Raw genomic sequence first — 22,692 nt, forward strand, 5'->3', positions numbered from 1 at the left:
TGTATTATGTATGTACAATTTGTCAAAAATTATGTACAAGTCTAAAATTCATAGATGTCTCAATGGATTAATTATTTAATTAATTAATTAATTGTTAATTTTGTGTTCTTCAGCTTCTCGAAATACAGTAATTTATGTAATACAAATGCTGCATTGTTTTTAATTAATTGTTCATGAAGGCGCATTGGAGTCTTTCTTGTCAAGCCTTCCTGGTATATACGTATATATGTAAAATTATGAAAGATCAAAACTGAACCCACCAGTAGTGTAAATGAATAAAAATTAAAAAATTGTCTCGTTTAACCATTTTGAATAAAGCAAATAAAAATGGAACGATAATTTATAATGCACATTAAAGCCGAATAAATGAAATTTATCCTCCACAAAAGGCAATACGGGATGTTGAGTCCCAATAGAGCGTAACGGTCATTTTCATTGCTAAACTTTTATCATAATAATATTACAACATTCGCATATACATATACGTATATGTACATACATACATGCGGCGAGTACTTTAATTTAAAATTTAAATTAAATCCGATACTTTTCACACGCAATATAATGCGAGAGTTATTAACATGAACGTACATACAAAGAAGAAAAAAACTCATTAAGTATAGAAGCGCGAAGCCGTTAAAATATTAAAAATGGTAATGAGTTGACAACCCCCCCCCCCCTTTCCTTCCCCCCGACCGTATTTCAGGTGTCATAAAGAAAGGCTTTATATCTTCGAAAATGTGAATACGACAAAATGATCCAGGGATCGTGGTGAGCGTGACGTCTTCATATTTAAATTAAGTCACTCTCTTTCTCTACCGTTCTCTTCATGTAATATTATACACATTCCGCGCGCGGAAAATCTCGGAAAATTCCACGCACCCTGGAATGTGGAATGTGTGATTTTACCTCCGAAATGCACTTTACAATTAAAAGTTAGTTCACCAATTAAAACTTTAAAAACGTATGTACCTGGATATTACTAGAAGCACTTACGCTTGGTATAGACAGGGTTGTATTCGTGGCGATATGTCGAGTGCCGTTTGTTAGGGATGGAGATAAAAGGATTTTCCCTCTGATCCACTCAGTATACCTCTGAACAGCCCTCTCGCATCGTAGGACCGGCACTAGTCTACGAAACACTCAAAGGCAATTACTATGTTGTTGAGATAGTTGTAAAAATAAAGCCTACTTTTGTATCGTACGATCACAATTTGTTAGCAGTAGGTGCGTTTGAATTATATCTCAACTTTGTACACATAATAAATTATACATAATACTTACTACATACATACATGCTTAAAAGTACGAGACTCTAAACTTAATTTAGAATTTAAATTTGTATATCTTTAAACGGTTAACTCCTCAACAAAATCTGCTTACTAAAACAAGCATACGTATGCATGTATGTATATTTAAAACTAGTGGTGAAGTGCTAAAAAATAAGTGCTGGAGCTCTAAACATATGTATCTCTCACCCACCTAAAATTTTTCGAATTTGCCAACATTGATTTTTCAAAAAATAATTATTTTAAAATGTGTTGTGAAAATAAAAAAAAATTAGATAATATAAAGGGGTTTTTTTAAATAAATATATGAATGTATAATGTAAGGAGAAAATTCCAATCTGACCAACCCATGACTTTATCTATGTATGTATTTGAGATACATAAGATTTATAAAAAACAAAAATCGACAATAAGGCACACATTTCTGCTATGCAAGCATATTATGTACATAGATGCAAATTGAGCGCAAACGTAAGAAAATTAGCACAAGACAAAATATCTACTTCCGGTTGTCGATTCTTATTAAATTTTTATCACCCTATTTATTATAAGCATAAAATATCAAGAGAATAAAAATACTTTAAAAGGTCAAAATAAAAATTGTTCATAAAAATAATACTTCCTGTTTATGAATTCTAACCAAAGCCTTATAAATTCCACATTAATACATAAAAAAATACAAATATAAATTTTCAATTTAAGTAGTGTGGAAAAAATTGTGTGGTCACAATTTTTTTGGCTTTTTGACTTTGAAGAGGAAAAAATCCCGCTCTCGATTTATTAAATTTATTCGTGTGAGCACTCATATTCAAAGGATCGAAAAAAATAGTGTAAGAAAAATCGAACAAGCGTAAACTGTCGCTTTCGGTTGACGGGTATTCACCAAATTTCATGTAAAAATTGGTATAATCACTGTGTAATTTTGACGAAGTTGTTCATGTAATATTGTAAATTGTACATGTAAGTTGAGCAAAGGAGTGTAATGCGAGTCTCTGGAGCTCTCTGGGACTGATTGATAGATAGTAGGATAAGAACTAAGAATCCTATTATCTCTTATCTCTTACTCCGTTGACCGAAGAAAGCATCTGGTGTAAAAGGGTTGTCGTGCACGTGCGAGGGTCATCTTTTGTTCTACATACATTTTTGTGGAGAAAACTTGTTCCGTTTGGTCATTGTCGGACGTGTCAAATTCGTTCAAACAAATTAAGTAAAAAACAACCATCGAATTTGGTACTACATAATTAAAATATATAAAAATAATAACCGTGATATAAAATTTAATAGGCTAAATCATAGATGGCAATTACATATCAAATCATACTCAATTCGCTATATAATATGTATAACTTAAGCCGTCTTCAGTTACTCTGCGAATACTAATCTGATCACACCTGTCCAACTGTCTCAAATGAACCGTATTATTTCGTACACTGAAGAGAAACTATTACACAGCATAGTAATATAATGATCAGTCAAATTTTGAGCTTTGTTTTAAATAACTTGATTACTCACACAGCGACCGAAATTTCGCCGTTTCTAATTCAACACAAAATCGAATTATACGCGCTGATCGCATTATGCGCGAATTTCAAAATGAAACTGTCCAGGAAAAACAATGAGATGATGGTGAATACGAGATCATCGAATTAAGTATACACAGGTGGTATACCGAATTTATTATTACGTTAAGTAGACAAAAAAAGTCAACCAAATACGTAATTTTTAGACAATACCTATAGTACAATATTCTGTAGAAAGACCAAGCTTTGTCCAGTAATAGTTGACTAGGCAGAGGATAATTTATATCCAACATATGTACATATTAGTTGCATTTCGTAGACAAAAAACCTTGATCTATTCTGTTAATATAAGCATGTAGCAATTATATATCCTGCTCGCATTCATGTGCCCAAACGGGATGCCAAATATTGAAATATCAAGGTAATTTAACACCCTGAAATGATTTTTCCAAAAATCGTGTCTTATTCTATTAGAAATTTCAGACCATAAATAGAGGAATGGAAAAGTTTTGAAAATATTATTAGTCTAGTTATCGAAAAGTATTTTACAAAAAAAAAATAACATGCTTCAAATTTGTATACCTTTATTTATGTACTTCAAAAATACAAGCACTGATTTTGATATTTAAATCCTTTTTATTATTCATAAATTATGTTAACAATACACCATTAATCTATTGGAATATACACGTACATATGTATATTCAGTGGCGGATTAAACATTTCCGAGGCCCCAGACGCAACATAATTTGGAGCCCCCCCCCCCCCCTCCTCCCTCTAAACATGGCGAGATCATTTTTTGTGGAATGTGGATGCATATTCTTATCTTCTAATATATAATTTGGAAAGAGACTTTGTACAGCTTTAGACGTCGAAAATTTATTTATAATAATATTACAATCTAATAAATAAACCACATCGCTTTCTATAAACACCATTGAATTACGTTTTCATTCTTTCTCTCAAGACTTAAGGTAAATGATTTTTCATCCTGTCCTTGTCCATCCTGTGTTCGATCCATCCTGTCCATCCTGTTCAAATGTCCATCCTGTGTTCGATCCGTATTTTTCGGTTCGGTCGAATTTTTTAAAAATACATTTGAGATACTTTCTTAAGACTTAAGGTAAATGATTTTTTGGTATCACAAATACCAAAAAATCATTTACCTTACCTCGAACCGAAAAATACGGATCGAACACAGGATGGACATATTTTTTTTATTTTATAACTTAATATGCCAACACCCATGTGATGATATTTCATCAGGTACAACACTAGTACATATATAAATACGTATTTCGAGAAGAATTTCCCTTTAGCGCTTTAAGCGTGGAAAATAAACGAGCTCTCACACACCCGAAGTCGGTTCGGTAATTTCCAACTCTTGCCAATCCTCTTATGAGTCTTATGGCTTATTTGACTTTGTTCCCAAAAGGCGGAGGACCCGCAATGACTGCGTTGTATGGAAATTAAATCGATTAATCTGCGTCGCGACTTCATATAAGCGTCCCGGCTCAGAAGTCAACCCGATCAGATAAAAACCCGACTTATCCGCGCCCCAAAGCCGCGAAAACGCTCAAGTAACTACAAAAACAATTTTCGATCGGATTTTCACGACCCTTTGTCCCAAAAAAAAATGTATCACAACGATTCGGTTGAGCAAGCGGTCCACGTTCTTGTGCCCGCACACGCGATTCCCGATTCTATTATTTCTACATAGTTAGCCGATCCTCAACAATGAACCCCCGTTCGGGAGGAATGCTCTCCAGCATTCGGTGACCATTCCCCAACCTCCCTCACAACGTGCCACATAAATACTAAATCACACCTAGGTATCCATCGTTTGGTATTTTTAAAACCGAGCCGCAATTATTCTCGTTTTACACGAGCCAAATGTCCCCAATTAGGCGCCAAGCGTGAATTATTTTTTTTTCGTTTGGAAAAATGAGTTTCCAGATCGAATTTAACCACGCCTGTATATGTACATACATACATACATACATATGTAGTTACATGAATGTTCAGATTATAACCACTCATCCTTCGTTTTACGGAAGATCCCCATCTCTGAAAAACTATCCGTAAATTGAAACCCTTCTAAAAAAATATTGAGTTTATTTGAATAAAATAGACTGTTTTCCATTACCTAAATAAACAAGACCCTAATTGACATATAATAATAATCGTTGACCTCTATTCACTTTTCTACTTTTCGAACCAATTACTTCTATATAAACTGCGGTAGAATATTCGGTACTAAGTCTGTTTCCATAAACCCATTTTTTTATATTTTTCTTAATTTTATTTAATTTTACATTCTATTATAGCAAAATTTTGCCAAATTTATGAGTGTACTACATAAAGTCAGAAATTGGCCTATAGATTTATTTATTTAAAAATATTTCGGAGAGGTTACATAGCCGATGGACCAAAGGGGTTTATTCAATTAAAAAAGTAATGAAATAAACTGCTAACAAGTAGAGTTACAAAGAGGGTAAAGAAAAAGTAGCCTCTGGACCTGGACCTCTATAATATCAAGTAAAGTGCCAATGAGCACTTCACCCACAAGTTAAAAGGAAAGTAGAAGAAAGAGAAAAAATGTGCTTAATGTCCGAAACAGGACATACAGCATAATTAATAAAATTTAACAAAAAGCAATACTAAAGGAAATAAAGTAAAAACAAAAACCAAAACTAGAGGAAATAAAGAAATATAAGATGAATCAAATAAGAACACTACAAAATTTTTGGAACAACATCTAGTTTATTTTTAAAGAAGTTTATTGTACTAGAAGTTACTATTTCATTAGGTAGACTATTCCAAATTTTATCCACTCTATTTGATAATTAGAAATCTTATTTTTTTGTATGATATTATTCATTCATATGTATATGTATGTACATATATGTACATATTTATCTTTTTGGAATCTGAAAGTATGACCTCTCAGATGAATGTTTTTGTTAAACATTTGGAGGACAATTATAACAAACAAACATCAATAGGACAATTTTAGTGATTATTTACAATTTTGTAGAATTCGACTAGATCACCTCTTATTCTTTTCGTCTCCAATGTGGACATATTCAAATAGATGTTCTTCTAATTTGAAAAATCCTTTCTTCGTTATCTTCAAAAGGAAATGGAATATAAACCATGGATATATGACATCATTGATCGACATTTAGAACTAACATAATGGAACCATTCCCCGACGATAACATTTTCAATAAAGCAAAAAAATTATTGGTTTTCAAAATTAATTCCACCCAAGATTATATTTATACATCTTTAAAATAGACATATGTATGTACATATGTACATGCATGCATGCATACATGAGAAGCAATAAAATAATACATATCACGGTGAAGTTGACGGTGAACACTTGAAAGTTGAGTCAACACATCCATAATATATGTAATAGATCGGCGCTGAGTACTTCCCATCCACAGATTACACAAATCTTACGATGCCTAGATACTCTTTTGGAGGGGAGTATGTTTAAAAAAATAGCGTACGGTCTGACGCCTTAAAATGATTGCTTCGAGGGTAAAAAGCCTTAAATAAGCCTACCCCCAGCGCCCATAATGAACCCTATTTATACTGGTCCTAAAATTACGCAACCGCGTCACGGTTTGAATTTCAATAGTGTACATTATGACACCGTGTTCGGTTTTTCCCCGTACACCTATTCAGAATTTTCCGCTAAAAAGTGAGGTGATTAAAATGGCCATGAACTTCGAAAGTTCAAGTCTATGCATGACCGCATGATTTAGGAGGGCCCGCCATAAGATCGATGACGATCGAGCCACACCCAATCTCTTCCCAAAACCAGTTGACAAATCGATTTCAAATTTTATCTGAAATCCTTACAGAAGCATATTAGGATACATGAAGACACTTTACTTCAGAAAATATTACAAGTTGATATTTTAAATCAATCAAGTGAGCTCACAATGCATCATCTTTATTTCTTAAAAACTACATACAACACCAACTTCAAAATTTATAAAACCGATCTAAGCAGACACCTTTTGACAACCAGCGAACTTCTGTATGAACATAATGCGATCGAATTCTTCATCATTTTCCGCACAAAGCTGTCCAAACAATCTCTCATTCTATAGATTAAGATTTTGTTGAATCATATAATGTAACGACCTATGCGGTCATTCACTGAAATTGGTGACAATGAATGACACAGTGTACAAATAGCCAATACATTTGGTACCGCTTTTGAAATTTGAAACCCCCTGTAGCACCATATCATCGCTGGAGCACGATCATTAGCAACTGACAAGATATTATTGGGGAGGAAATCGAATCACGATGACTTTAGTTTAAAATTTAAATTTAAAAGACACTTTGCATTGCATTCAATTTATTTTTACGTAAAACAGCATCTTTGAAATAGATGGTAAACTTTCCGGCGTTTTTATAAACTAAACGCGAAAAACACAGTTATATTGACCAGATGGGATTTAATCAACTCGCTTGACGGATTACAAGTGTTTCGGGTCAAATGAAAAAATGAAAATGATCGATGTATGTATAAATATACACTTGTACGAGCACGTCAACCAGTTCCTACATAAAACACACCTATGAAAATATAATATCGAATATTAAATTTAAATTAAATTAATAATAAATAAATAATTAAAACAATAACACCTAAAGATATACGTGTAACACATGACATACATACGTATAAGAGAAAAAAATATTCAATAGAATTTAATAGACGAATATTTTTATTTATATTTTTTATAAAATTATATACTAGCTTATGCTATACACATGTACATATGCATGTATGTACATACATGTGTATTTCTATACACTACCTATACAAAAATGTGCGCATAGTCATCTGTGATTTTCGCCGTTGCCGAAATAAAACGGACTCTCCCTTAATCTTGCCAGTCTCAACGATTAATAATATTAATATACATAATTAATGGTTTTCTGTCAGTGTGTAGGTTAATGCCATCTATAATTTTCTACGATATGGATAAATAAAGAAATGCCTACGTAAGCTGCAAGCCGAGATAAGAAACAACGCAAATATTTAGTATAAATTCTAATTACTTATAGAACAAATAGAAACCTCAAAATTGCAACGAGCCCAAAATTTCTACACCCCTAATCCAATATAATTGTTAACATAAAATAATTCTTATACATACATACATATACTATATGTATGTTCCAATTTTTCCATTGTAATATTCTAGCCGGAATCATTTTCCGCGTTATAAATATTATTTATGCGGTCAACTTCAAACTTCGAAGGCTTTGATTAAGAACGTAAAAAATATATAAAAAATAACCAACTTAAACGGCTCAATAAATGCAAACTGGCGCCGCGAAATCGTAATTTGATATTCGATTCGCTGATATAAACGAGCGGGAAAATTTTTCCAATTTAAAATTTGAAACTGCCGAATCGACATTGCCGAAAAAATCGATCATAATTCGAAAGTTCAAGAACACCTTTCCATTTCGTATTACATATAAATAATATATTATTTATAAAAGATTACATATATTATTTGATGCGTACATATGCAAATACGATAAAAAAAACTCATTACGAACGCATCATACATATGTAGATAAACTTATAATATTTATATAAAAATTACACATATGTACATACATACAATTTAATGACATCCCGGAAGTGGCGTTTAATACATAGTCATACACTCTATTTAACAACATTTTCTAGGCATAAGTAATATTAAAAAATATATGCAACGTTAATTACGAATAATTCATCACGCTTCAGTTTTAATGCTAGAAGTAAAATGGCGGTCGAAGTATGGCCCAGGTCGGCAAATTAAATTCGTACGAGTGAACAGTTTTCAAAGTTGCACCACTCCTGACGATCCTTCGAATACGGCACTCGTATCGAAAAAATATTTTAAATTTTTTAATTCAAATAACTACATATATACATAAATAAGTGGCACATTATAGATTATAACTAAATAATAAATAAATGTAAAGATCATAGTTTTTCCCCTTGTTGTTTCGTTTCGTTGCGAAATTTTCTTTTAAAATGAACTATATTATGTTGATTGATATAAGCAATATTGTATAGCATGTGTTGATTAAAAATAAGGCCTGAGGCCTGAATATCTGAATAACTGAGGGCCTGGGGCGCTGAATACCCTCGGGCTGGCCCACACAAGGGCAAAATACCCGATTTCTTAGAATTAACCCAAAAATAAAAAGAATTTTGCATTTGGTTGCCAATATTGATTGGAATTAATAGTTGAATATACCCGTTATACTTCACAATAATTTTTATCGCCGAGTAAAGACATTCCAATCCACACCACTGAACGCAATTTTTCCATTTTTTGTGACTGCTTTTTGAATGTATAAAGCATAACTTTTCTTAACTATCACTTTTTAATCCTTGTAGTAATTAGAATCATTTCAACCTGCCTATGAGTTAATTTATAATTTTTAATATCAAGCAATTTAAAATAGGCATATTAAAAAATATTTTTGCTAAAAAAAAAGTTATATATTTGGGAACAACATGACCGTGTTGGTAAAAAAATAGTTTGCTTGTTGATTTGTCTAATCGCGGAATAGCTCTGCGGAATTTTGCGGTTTTTGATAGTATGGTCTCTGTAGTAATGAATGAATGTACATATGTAGTATGTAAGAAGAGAGAATAATGGAGCAAATTAAAAAATAAAATTTATTTTTCTTTTAGGATCGGAATCAAATAAGGTTTTTATAACTGAATTTGTAGCCTTTTAAAATTGTAATGCATAAGTTAAATAAATTTACTAAATTACTATCATCATAAACTTTTTTATTAACTTCCTTTAATTAAATGCCGCCTCTCCTAATTATTTTGAAATAAATATGATATGGTAAATTAAACACCTGATCATTGAAATAAATAGAAGATGTAATTTCAGAAATTACATATTTGCTTAAACACCCAGTTTTCTTAGAATTTGCGATCCTCGATGCGGAGAATGTAGCATGTGTAATTGACACTACCTTTTCAAGAGCCTTTACAAGACAATTTCGTATATTTAATCATACTAGATTTATTATAAGCAATTAAATACACCAACACATAAAAAATCACTCAAAAAAAGTAGTCCTAAAACAAAACAATCATAAACCATTTCATACATTTATGTATGCAAGTAAATATTTTTCATATTCTATTGTAATAATATAGGTATAATTCGACACAACATAATTTATCATTTTGTTTTTATATTATATGCATACATATTCATATACTATACGTAACATATAATATAATATTGACGTTACTTGATTCTACCGAAATGTAATATATAACGTCTAAATCAAGAATAAAAAATAACCACGGACAAAACAAAGACAATCATAATATTTACTATTAAAATAACGAACATATATTTCATATTATGTACATTACACTTAATAGAGATCCAAATAATCATACCAACGAGCTCACTCTATCTCAAACCGACACTCCTCTCTATCCGGAGTACAATTTACCCATTAGACATAATATGCAGCGTGTATCTATCCATCAAATGGTTAATTTCAAGTTTCACAATGCTTGCCAATGTCACGTATATAATAATACACGTCGAAGCACGTTTTTCACACTAAAATGTAGAAAGAAAAAAAAATCAAAACGTCCCGCTTATCATAAATGTATGCACGTACGGAGGGGTCGTTTAGAGAGGAGCGCTATCCCTCAGAGGGGCTTTAAAAACGGGTACCTGGCACTCTCATAACGTCGTAAATTTACGGAAACTATCCTCAGGTGACTGTTTGAACCGTTTTAGAATTTGTCGGAAATTAATCCGGTGACGAAAAAATAAATTACACACAGACTGTTATCGCGACACGTATCTACCGTCGAACGAACCGTAAATTTGCACCGATTCAGCGATTTTTTTTTGTTTAATAATAAACACAATAGCTTTTTCGGTAAATCAAACGCTTAAGTTATTTCATACGCTATTTTTATTTCATTTGGCACGATACCAAATGAGAGTGTTCCATTTAAAAATCCATTTAAAACGTTGCAAAGTGAGGCGTTAAGTTGCAAGCATTACTTATCGATATAAAAAAATTAATGTATTTAAAATATTCTATTGTACATACATACATAAAATATTCTATTGTATATGTTACAGTTGAAGTGTATTTTCAGTTGTTATATATTTCATATAGTTGCGTTTTAGATTATTCATATTCGAATAAAATTCAACTAGTAAATTATAGTTCTACAAACACAAATATACTTTCAACAATGTGCGCCAGTTGTAATATAACAGTTGAGTTTTGACAATTCTAATATTTTTACGACTGCTTTAGAAGTCAATAGTGCGTTAATATGTGCTATGTATTATTAATTTTGGTAATGAGTATCGTATTATGTACGATAACTCTAAGAATGTGCTTAAAACAAAAATATGATTGTCCAACACAATTTACTAGTAGAATAACTTTTTCACGAAAACCAAACCTCTCCATCCTAAGCTGGTACCAATTTATAGTTGAACTGTATTTTTAGTTGTTACATAGTTTGACCAGTTGGGAATTTAATTCGCCATATGAATTAACTTACTTGGGTTAGACTAGTTATTAGTTAGAATATATTGAAAAACTGAACTGAAAATACACTTCAACTACATATAACGGTAGTTGGTACCTGGCTAGACGGAATATATTTCAATTAGTCAAAATATATTACAACTGGAAGATACACTTCAACTGTAACATATTATAATATGGCTGTTCAAACTCCATTGTTGCTTCTTGGAAAATATAAATCAACAAACTTTCACTAACTATCTTTTCGAACACTGTACTTTTATATTTATGTATTACAAATTGTACTCTTATAATAGTATATACAAATTCGTGGAATGAATTAAAATTTTAATTCATTCAACACATAGATAGTCATCTAATCTAATCAAATAACCACAAATCATTTCTCATATTGCCTATTGCCTACCAAGAAAATTTTCCACATAAAGCAGAGTATGTATGCATTTCTCCTATCTTATAAATATATTCAAAGATTTTAAGATCACGGTTTTACGCTGATCAGAAGGATCTTGATTTATATGTAGTACTTATTTTTAATTTATGGGAACCGTATATTTTTTATCATTATTGAACCTACGTACATATTTCACTATCGAAATCTGCAATAAATTTGCTCTATAAATAGTATAGAAAAGCCAAAAAACTCCAAACAAAATTGTTCAGTATAATGAAAATAATTTAATTGCTACTACAAATATTATTTTTATCATTTTACAATTTGATAAGAAAAATAAATAAAAATTAAAAATTAAATGTAATAATATATAAATATACATACATATTCGATATGATTCACGAAAATAATTTTATAACATATAATTATTATAGCATTATGTTTACATATACATACATACTTTATAATAATTCCACGTTGAAAGTTTCTTAGCAACTTTCACACTTGATTTTAAAACAAAGGCAAAATTATATCGGCGTTAAACTTTTCCCAAAGTTTTCAATCTTTATGAATCACGAAAGGCTTTCGCTATAGTTTTCCATAAATTTTTCAATCAAATTCAATTAACATTCTCATCCGGTGGTGTGGATAGTTTGCAACTTCGAAAACTCTTAAAAGTCTCCAATCTGAAATCTCATTCAGTTTCCGATACGAATTTTCGTCGTGTTTCTAAATCTGAACAAATTTTCAACTTGTTAGCTAATCTTATAATACAATAAAAATGAAAATTAACCACTACCTTTCGGAATCACTCATTCCATTAAATCTATTACACTCTCGGGAATTGAACCTACATTAAAAATATCATAACAATAACTAAGGTATGTAGGTGTAATAATTCTGAGAATTAATTCGCATACGTGACGATAGAGCTGAATAAAATTTTTTTTTTAAATAGAGCAAAATATTCATATCACCGTTAAACTGAAAACAATGTGACGCCATCATTGCAACACGAAGTGTCTAACGTAGTGGCGTGTTTAATCTTAACCAGGGTGTGGTTTTCAATCAACTAAACAAATTAACTAGCACAAGCCCTCGCAAATATATATATATACAACTCACACACAAACACACCTCTTCAACTCCAGTCATTGACATTTTATTCACTCGTCATAAAACGGTTAAACTTTTTAATCCTTACGAGAAAGTCGTTTAATATGTTTAATATTAAAATATACAAACATATTAACATACCACTCAGTAGTAAATCCAGATTTCAAAGCAGTGGATTTTTAAACAAAGCAAAACAAAAATAACGAACTTTATTAATTAAACAACCCCACGAAGTCAAAAATAAGATATCTGGGCTTCAACTGATATGATTAAAGTTGGGCTAGGGATCAGGGCAGAGGGTTTTGCTATTGTTACTTCGTAGAAAACCATTTTTATAAGAGTTTTTGTTTTACGCTATTGGAATGGTGTATTGTTATTTGCTATTAAAATAAATGCGTTCTATGCTTCACTACTCGATACATTGTCAAATATCTCAAACAAAGAAATGACCATCATTCTTGGTGATTTTAATGCCAAAGTCGGTAATAATAGCAACATTGATAACATAGTAGGTAAATATGGATTGGGTATTCAAAATGAGAGAGGAGAGAAACTTATAAGTTTCTGCATTGAAAATAAAATGTCCATTATGAATACTTGGTTTCAACATCATCCTAGGCGATTGTACACTTGGATATCTCCTGGGGATCGTCACCGCAACCAAATCGATTATGTATTAATAAATTCTAGATGGAAATCATCGATACATAACGTCAAAACATATCCAGGTGCAGATTGCGGATCGGACCATAACTTACTTGTTGCTAAATTTCGACTGAAATTGAAAATGATTAAAAGACATCAAAATAAAGCAATTAAACTCACCAATGATGATGTAATTAATTTTGGCAATGTAATCAGAGAAAAAGATGCAGAATTCCAAATAAATCCTAATGTAGATGTAGAAGAGTCTTGGAAAATTTTTAAAGATCTCATAATTCGGTATGCCAGAAAACATCAAACACCGCAAAATGAACATCGTAAGTCTTTTATCTCTGATTCAACTTGGGTTAAGATAAAAGAACGTAAAAGACTTAAACAAACTGGCATAACATCGACAGAATATCTTGAAAGGTATGCAATATTACATAAAGATATTCAAAGGAGTTGTAGGCGGGATAAAGCTAAATATATAAATGACATATGTGAGGAGATAGAAAAACACGCATTAAAGAATCAGGCAAGGGATATTTTTCACAAAGTAAAAATCGTCACTCAAAAATTTTCACCCAAAACTTGGACAATAGATGATCAATTTGGAAACACGCTTACAGATATTGATGTGATACTCAACCGATGGAAAGAATACTGTTCGGAATTGTACAGTGGTAGTTCGTCGACCTCAATTGTTTCCCTAATTGATGATGTCAGGGAGCCTGACATCTTGACATCTGAAGTTGTAAATGCCATAAAGAAACTGAAATGTAAAAAGTCTCCTGGCAGCGATGGTATACAAGCTGAACTTCTGAAAGAGCTTGGTGAAACTGCGATAAAGGCGCTATGTAATATGTGCAACAAGATCTGGGTAAACGGAGTATGGCCGAAAGATTGGGTCAATTCAATATTCATTCCCTTACACAAGAAAGGATCTACAAAAAAATGCGAGAATTACAGGACCTTAGCCTTAATATCGCACTCTAGTAAAGTATTGCTGTATATAATTAAAGATCGTTTGAGCAGTTACCTTGGATGGCAAATACCGAACGAACAAGCAGGGTTTGTAAAAGGCAAAGGGACGAGGGAACAAATACTGAATATACGTCAACTCATTGAAAAATGTCGGGAGTTTCAAACTCCAGCCGTTCTTTGTTTTATAGACTATAAAAAAGCTTTTGACTTTGTGAACTGGGACTATCTGTGGAAAGTTCTACTGGACATGGGAGTCCCCATGCATCTTGTAAAGATAATACATAACTTGTATAATGATAACAATGCAGTAGTTCGAATCAATTCGCTAAACTCGACAAATTTTCGAGTACAACGTGGAGTAAGGCAAGGGTGTATATTATCTCCAGACCTATTTAATATATATGGAGAGTATATAATGCGTAGAGCACTGGATGGTTGGAAGGGTGGAGTGTCCATTGGTGGAAAAAAACTATCCAATCTTCGGTATGCGGATGACACAACGCTCATAGCTAATAATCATGAAGAAATGGCCGAACTGATCCGTCGTGTTGAGACAGAGAGTAATGTGCTTGGCCTCCAGATAAACCGCCCCAAAACAAAAATTATGATAATTGACCGTCACCAACAGCTGCAAAACAACAACTCAGCTTTAAACGGTATAGATGTGGTTGATAATTTTGTCTATCTGGGGTCACTCATATCTAACAACGGCGGCAGCGAATTGGAAATACGGCGCCGGATTACATTAGCAAAATCGGCAATGTCACAACTAACGAAGATTTGGAAGAATAGAGCCATTACAACTGCTGTCAAAATCCGTCTCGTGAAGAGTCTCGTTTTTTCTGTCTGCCTTTATGGTGTCGAGACGTGGACCATGAAGGCGGCGGATAGACGGAGAATCGATGCCTTCGAGATGTGGTCCTGGAGACGGCTACTGCGCGTGCCTTGGACCGACAAACGCACGAATGTGTCTATTCTTGAAGAATTGAAAATCAAGGATAGATTGTCAACAATATGCCTGAAACGTATATTGCAGTTCTTCGGCCACATTGCACGAAGAGGTGAGGAGAGCCTGGAGCGGTTGGTTGTGGTTGGCAGCGTCGAAGGCAGAAGAGCCAGAGGCAGATCCCCCGCACGCTGGACTGACCAAGTATCTGCAGCGACGGGCGCTTCCACGGTAGCAAGTCTTCGCCTGGCCGAATTTAGAACTGAATGGAGGCAGCTGGTTGACCGCACATCATAGTCACGATCCTCAGTGATGAGGGAACCGACAGCAATATTGTTATTTGCAATTGCTCCGACGAGCATCTGAATTTTGGTCATGATTAGTCCTTGGATTTCAACAAGAGCAATATCCCTTTGAGGAGGGGCAAGTTACCAATGTTTTAGTAACGCACTAGATAAATTAAATTATATTTAAAGGCTAGCGGTAATTTAACAAACAACGTTCTCTTCCTTCACTATCAACCTAAACGTGTCCTTGCCGTATGCATTATTTTTTTAATTATTCAGTGGGAGAATTTTGACTCTTGTAGTTCATAGAAAATATTCAACACAATTGATATATCCATTGATACGGTACTAATAATTACAATCAATATTATTGTTCCCTTATTTAAAAAATATTTTAATTTTACAAACAATAATAATTCCTTGAAAAATTTCCCAGTTCAACCTTTGAAGTGGCCATTTTTTCATTCTTGCCCTAATTACCATCCGACCCTTAGTTATGATCAGAGATCGGGGTAAAAGTCGTTTTTGCCGGCAAAAAAATGGTTCACTATCATTATTTTTTAGGCAACAAATTAAATGGTCAGTAGCTTTAACGAAAAGTTTGTGATAATAGTGTATTTATGTACATGCGTATAAAATGGTTCTTGGATATTTCATCGCACGACCATTTCATCGCGGGGACAACTATTTTTTGATTATACTAAACGGCAATAAAATTTTTCGAACAAACTATATATGTAATTTATTGTTTTGTCGATAAGCCAGCAGTTTGGCTTAATGGTTGCGTATATACATATTTAGCACCGTGCGATCACTGGTTCGAACTGCCAAAACTGCTGGTTAGATTTGGGGGTTTTGTGACTCCAAATCGATCGTTTCTCTATCAGAGTTTGCCAATTTTATCTGATCATTGTTGAAACGGTTCCTCAAATTGGCATATAAATCCCTTCCTGTTGTCACAAAAAAATATTATGTATTATTTTTAAAAATTATGCACAATAATCTAAATCTATGGATGTCTCTATAATCTTATAATCTGTATTTATTATGTGTCTCTATAATCTGTATTTATTATGTGTATCCATAGATGTCTCTATGATTATTTCTGTACTTGATTGGCGCACCGACATCTCAGCTCAAACCAACTTAGCGCCGACCTTTCGGCGCAGACAACTCAGCGCAACGACAACTCAGCGGATGACAATTCAGCGCATGGACTATTCAGCGTAAAATCAATTTTTTCAATAAGTTTCAAATGCGTTTTCAAAAATAATTACTGTATTGAAATTGTCGGTCATATCTACATGATAATTTCATAAATGCGAATAAATTTATTTGATACTCTTTGTGCCTTTGTGCTCGGTTTAGAAACCCTGCTTAAAAATAAATTTTTGCGGCTTTAGTTGAGAAAAATCCAAAAAAAGATCCAAGTCGATCATTTCTTATCAGAGTTTGCCAATTTATCTGATTTTCATTGTTGAAACGGTTCCTCAAATTGGCAAAAATCATCTTACCCGCTGTCACAAATATCTGAATTTGATTTATGACAATATGTAAAAATGTATGTACAAGTCTAAATCTATAGATGTCTCAATAGATTAATTAATTAAATAATTAATTAATTATTAATTTTTGTTCTTCGGCCTCTCGAAATACAGAGATTTATGTAATAAAAATGCTACAATGTTTGTGATTAAGTGTCTACCTGTCAGGCCTTCTTGGTATATATCTATGTAAAAATAAAAATCATTGTATAGAAAAGCTTATTCATAATTGAAAATCGCGACCAAAGCAAAATCACTGATAATATTTCTCCAATCTAATACAAAAAACCTTCTAATCAGTTTGTTCTTTATACGATACGATTCCGTTCCACCGATGTGAATCAAATTTTACACAGTCACCTTTCAAGACCCTTAGGGAATTACATGACATGACATTTAAACACCCCCATCCTCAAAATTCGTCCTTGTCATAGAACGAAAGCAATTAGTACAGCGCGTCGAGACATCTACATATAATACATACCTCTTTTCATCCCATTTATGGCTGTCCGTGAAAGATTTCAGGTGATCAAATCAATACCGAATAAATCTCTTCCATATGCATCCAGAAGAGCGCACATCAAAATTTAAATTTCATATACATAATGTATGAAAATTTAAATTTTGACCCGATCCACCTCAATTCATTACATACATAAATAAAATATTGGACCGCTTTACCACCCAGCAATATGTGGACAACTCGGGAGGGATGGTTCGATGAACATGTCCAAACTTGACATGATGGATTTCGGCAAGTCCGAGTCCCTAATCGAACCAACAGGACACTATCCAGGACTAGATAATACGCGAAGACAAATGACCCATTCTATGTCTATTTGTCGAGAATGTGGAGCACGGTTTCGCTGACATTCGCAGACGCACACCAGTGACACTTTGGACAGTTATATGTAGTGTAATTTGAATCAGATTCTGACTCAGACGACGCTTGCGGTAAGTAACCAATATCCATATCCACATGTATGATATGTACATACGTAGACACTTCAATGTAATATATATATATATATATATATATATATATATATATATATATATATATATATATATATATATATACATATATATGTAACATATATATATATATATATATATATATATATATATATATATATATATATATATATATATATATGTAATATATATATATATATATATATATATATATATATATATATATATATATATATATATATATATATATGTATATATATATATATATATATATATATATATATATATATATATATATATATATATGTAATATATATATATATATATATATATATATATATATATATATATATATATATATATATATATATATATATATATTTATATATATATATATATATATATATATATATATATATATATATATATATATATATATATTTATATATATATATATATATATATATATATATATATATATATATATATATATATATATATATATATATATATACATTTACAATATAATCGAATATGTACATTATGGCGTAACTTCGCATAATTACATTATCCGAGACTCTCGTAACGGGTATTGAGTGCCGACGTATTTTCTGTTGAAAGCTCGCCACGCTGAAAATTCCAACAACATTTCCAACTAGAATAATTTTGAAATCCAATAGAAAGCAGGTGTAAAAATTGTAGCTAATCCAAACAAGCCTTAGATCACTACCCTAGGTTTCGAGTTTTGTAAAGGTGTGCTTAGACTGGGTCTACGTGAATTTACAGAAAACGCAAATATCGGAAGGCAAAGATCGAAAATCGAAAGATCTTAAGTCGAAAGATCTAAAAAAATGGTGCATGGTAAACGGTACATACTCACTTAATTTGCGCGAGCAGGATACAACAGGAACAAGAGGAACATGCTTTTCCTCCCGTATTCTGCGCGCGCACATTAACACGAGAGGAAAAGCATGTTCCTCTTGTTCCTGTTGTATCCTGCTCGCGCAAATTAAGTGAGTATGTACGTGAGTATGTACCGTTTACCATGCACCATTTTTTTTTGATCTTTCGACTTAAGATCTTTCGATTTTCGATCTTTGCATTCTGATATTTGCGTTTTCTGTAATTTAACATTCTGTCAAATCACGGAGACCGGTTTAGACTATGTAATATACGTATCTTGCAACAATATAAAATAAACAAAAGAAGTCTATGTATTAATGAATGTATTTTTCCAAAAGTAGTTCCATCTTCTTCATTGTTGTTAAAATGTAATTGCCCACAATCTAAATGCCAAGACACAATCTAAATTACTCGGCAGTTAAGGATTTTCATCGAGAAATTCGGCTAAGGCTATAAAAATTCAGAAATTCCGGTGTAAACCAGTCTTTATAAACATTGACACGGATTACACGACCCATGTTCAATGCATTTTGTTTCAATGCTACCTGGAAAGGCTTAGCGGGTAGTATTCTTGTTTATTTTTTACATACATATTCAAAAAACTACGCCCATCGACGTATTTCAGGCTGATGGACTTGTTGGAAAAACGCCGATCGGCGTTGGTCAGCATTCAAAGGGTTAATGGAATATTTAGGGCCTAACACATGCCCTAAATATTCCGAGTGCATATTGGCGTGATGATATGTATATGTACGTGCGACTATTTTCTAATGCCGAGTGGCAAAACTTTGGATATACACGATTTATATCACTTAAAGGTTCATTATTATAGTCTTATCTATTTAAATAATCTGATAACGCGTTGATAAGGGAAAGACAACATTGCAAACAAACTAAACCCTACAAATATAGGTACACACATATGTACGTACATATAGTAGCTAACTACTATTCATTTAATACTTGTGTTGATTTTGTTTTATATTAATTATGTACAGACTACTATGTACATATTTTTATCGCTATTTTTACAGTAACCAGTGAATCTATGCATTTAATTTTACAAAAAAGTCTCAGAATGAGAAAATTTGACAACCGCATGACTCCAAATAAAGTGTCAAAGTGAATTCATCTACACATGTTAAAATAATATGAAATCAGTATGTATTTACGTTTTCAGATTATATTTGTTATGTAACTACAAAAGGACATAAACGTATGTACATATATGTACATATGTATGTAGATACGAAAAATTAAATTAAACCTGTTACTTAAGGTGTGTTTTAATTAAAGTTAAAACGGAAAATTGCAACATACATATCTATTTATGCACATGCAAATTTTTATAACCGCTTTTAGAACAATACAGATAAGAAACACATGTAAGCTATATATTTTTTTAATAATTAAAACTTAATCAAACTTAAATGCGCGTTTCCGCTTCTGGGTAGATACCGTGGACCATATTTAGAGTTTTCCTGTTCTAAAAAAAAAATAATAATACAAAAAAAACGTATTAAAATGGAACACCGTAGCAGTGACTATGAGAGAGAAAATTGTTATTTTGTTTGTGCTTATCAGGAGATTTTTATCGAGTTTAAATTTGATACGTTATATTTAAATTTGATGGTCAAAATTACGAAATAAAAATCATATTCAGATTGGAAACATACATATGTACATCGTACAAATAATAATTACTCCCAGAACACACATTGCGATGTTTCGACCTATATTTTTCAACGTCACATTAATATCATAAGTCAGTCGCGTGAGTTCGTAATTAACATGAATTGCTCGAAATATAATTTGGTTAAAAGCATTGTCGACAAACGGGAACAATTTTCGAAAACGTACAAACAAAACTGAATACTCACCACAGTCGAATGCACTTGAGACGAAATTCAAACAAACTCAATGGCAGTTATTTTACTGTCTATTTAATATACATACAGTTCGACAAACGATCGATCGTCGAAAATTTCACAAGTTGAAATGAAAACCGAAATCGCGGGACGAATCGGTCTTTTGGCGTTTTTGTGAAACTTTTGCGTAATTCGCGTGTGCAAAATGGCAAAGTCGCGAACGCGTCCGAACCGCGAGCGTCCCGCGGACCACACTGAGGACGCTTTGTCCCGCGCTTTCAACACTTGACTATCTGCGCAAGTTCAAAACCAACACCCAGGTCATTGTAGAATTGTTCACACACTTTGTGGATGTTGTCTCCCAACTGATAAAATTCCAATTGGATGTAAAAATTATAAATAAAAAAACTTCAGAGTCGTATTATATATTTACATACATATATGACGATCTTTTAAAAATAGTCATTAGGCATCAATACTATCGTTTTATATTTGTAAACTACATACATAAAAGTAAAGTTGTGCCCGTTTATTTATTGGAAAGGAATTGATACACGAATTAAAATAAAGTTAAATCATCTATCTATGTACATACATATATCTAAATATATAAAAATTAATGTCTGAATGTGTCTCGAATAGACTCCTAAACTACTGAACCGATTACGATGGAACTTTCAGGATTTGTTGTATGCATGTCCGGGAAGATTACTGTTAAAAAAAACGAGAAGAAACGGGAACGGAAACGGGAAAAACGGGAATGAGTGTCATTGCAACGCTATAATTTCAAATGTTTTCTCGTCGCGACCAACGTGTTCGCTGCGTTTTTCCGACAATTGGGAACGGGAACGGGAACCATAACCGGAACGAGAATGGGAACGGGAACGGGAAAGGGAATTGCATGCGTTATTGTGGCTTTGCAACGCATGCCGGGTTCAGCTAGTCATACATAAATTATCGCTATTCTGTCTGTGTGTCTGTCTGTCTCTCATTTGAATCTACGTAAGAATAAATTACGCATATTTAGTGGTACTTTACCACGATGAGAAAATTAGAACATTTAAACCAACACATTCAGCCCGGCGCATGATTTCATACTTTTGCCCATGTGGCGGCACTGTCACGCGTATCGGCAACCAATTACGCGTGACGATATTAAATCACTTTATATAATGAGTTGTCCCTAAATCTTTAGAACTTTATAGGAATTTTAGCGTTGGGTTGCTCAATGAAGTGGAACCGTAAAATTATAGTCTGCTATAGCACTATCCGCGTGGCCACCGGTGGTACAAGCCGGGTTGAACGTGTTAAGATAAATTGCTCACTGGAGTAGGTCAGCTTGTACGTACAAGGCTTAAACTTACATATATAATATCACTACTCTGTGTTTCTATCTGTCTGTCTGAGATAACGCTCGCCGTACTATAATAGTCGTTTCGATTCGACATACATATATACGACACAGCTAAACCACTGCCAAAACGTATATACGAATACAACAACAAATACAAAAAACTTCTATACATATGTACATATATACTCTTTGCTACCAATGTTTTCACTTAACAGATAATTTATGATATTTATTTCTATTAAAATTTTATTTAATTAATTAATTTT

At 32.5% G+C, this 22,692-nt stretch overlaps 1 protein-coding gene across 2 annotated transcripts in view; it reads right to left on the bottom strand.

The window, feature by feature from the left end:
* Positions 1-21,328, bottom strand: part of LOC143914870 (metabotropic glutamate receptor 5-like) — a 171,936-nt gene extending 150,608 nt beyond the window's left edge. For both annotated transcript variants that reach the window (XM_077435251.1, XM_077435250.1), the window contains exon 1: positions 21,085-21,328. The gene's annotated coding sequence lies outside the window, so the exon portion shown is untranslated. The remainder of the gene's footprint in view (positions 1-21,084) is intronic.
* Positions 21,329-22,692: the final 1,364 nt, after the last annotated feature.

This window comes from Arctopsyche grandis, chromosome 7 (genome assembly GCF_051622035.1).
Source record: "Arctopsyche grandis isolate Sample6627 chromosome 7, ASM5162203v2, whole genome shotgun sequence".
NCBI classification, from domain to species: domain Eukaryota; kingdom Metazoa; phylum Arthropoda; class Insecta; order Trichoptera; family Hydropsychidae; genus Arctopsyche; species Arctopsyche grandis.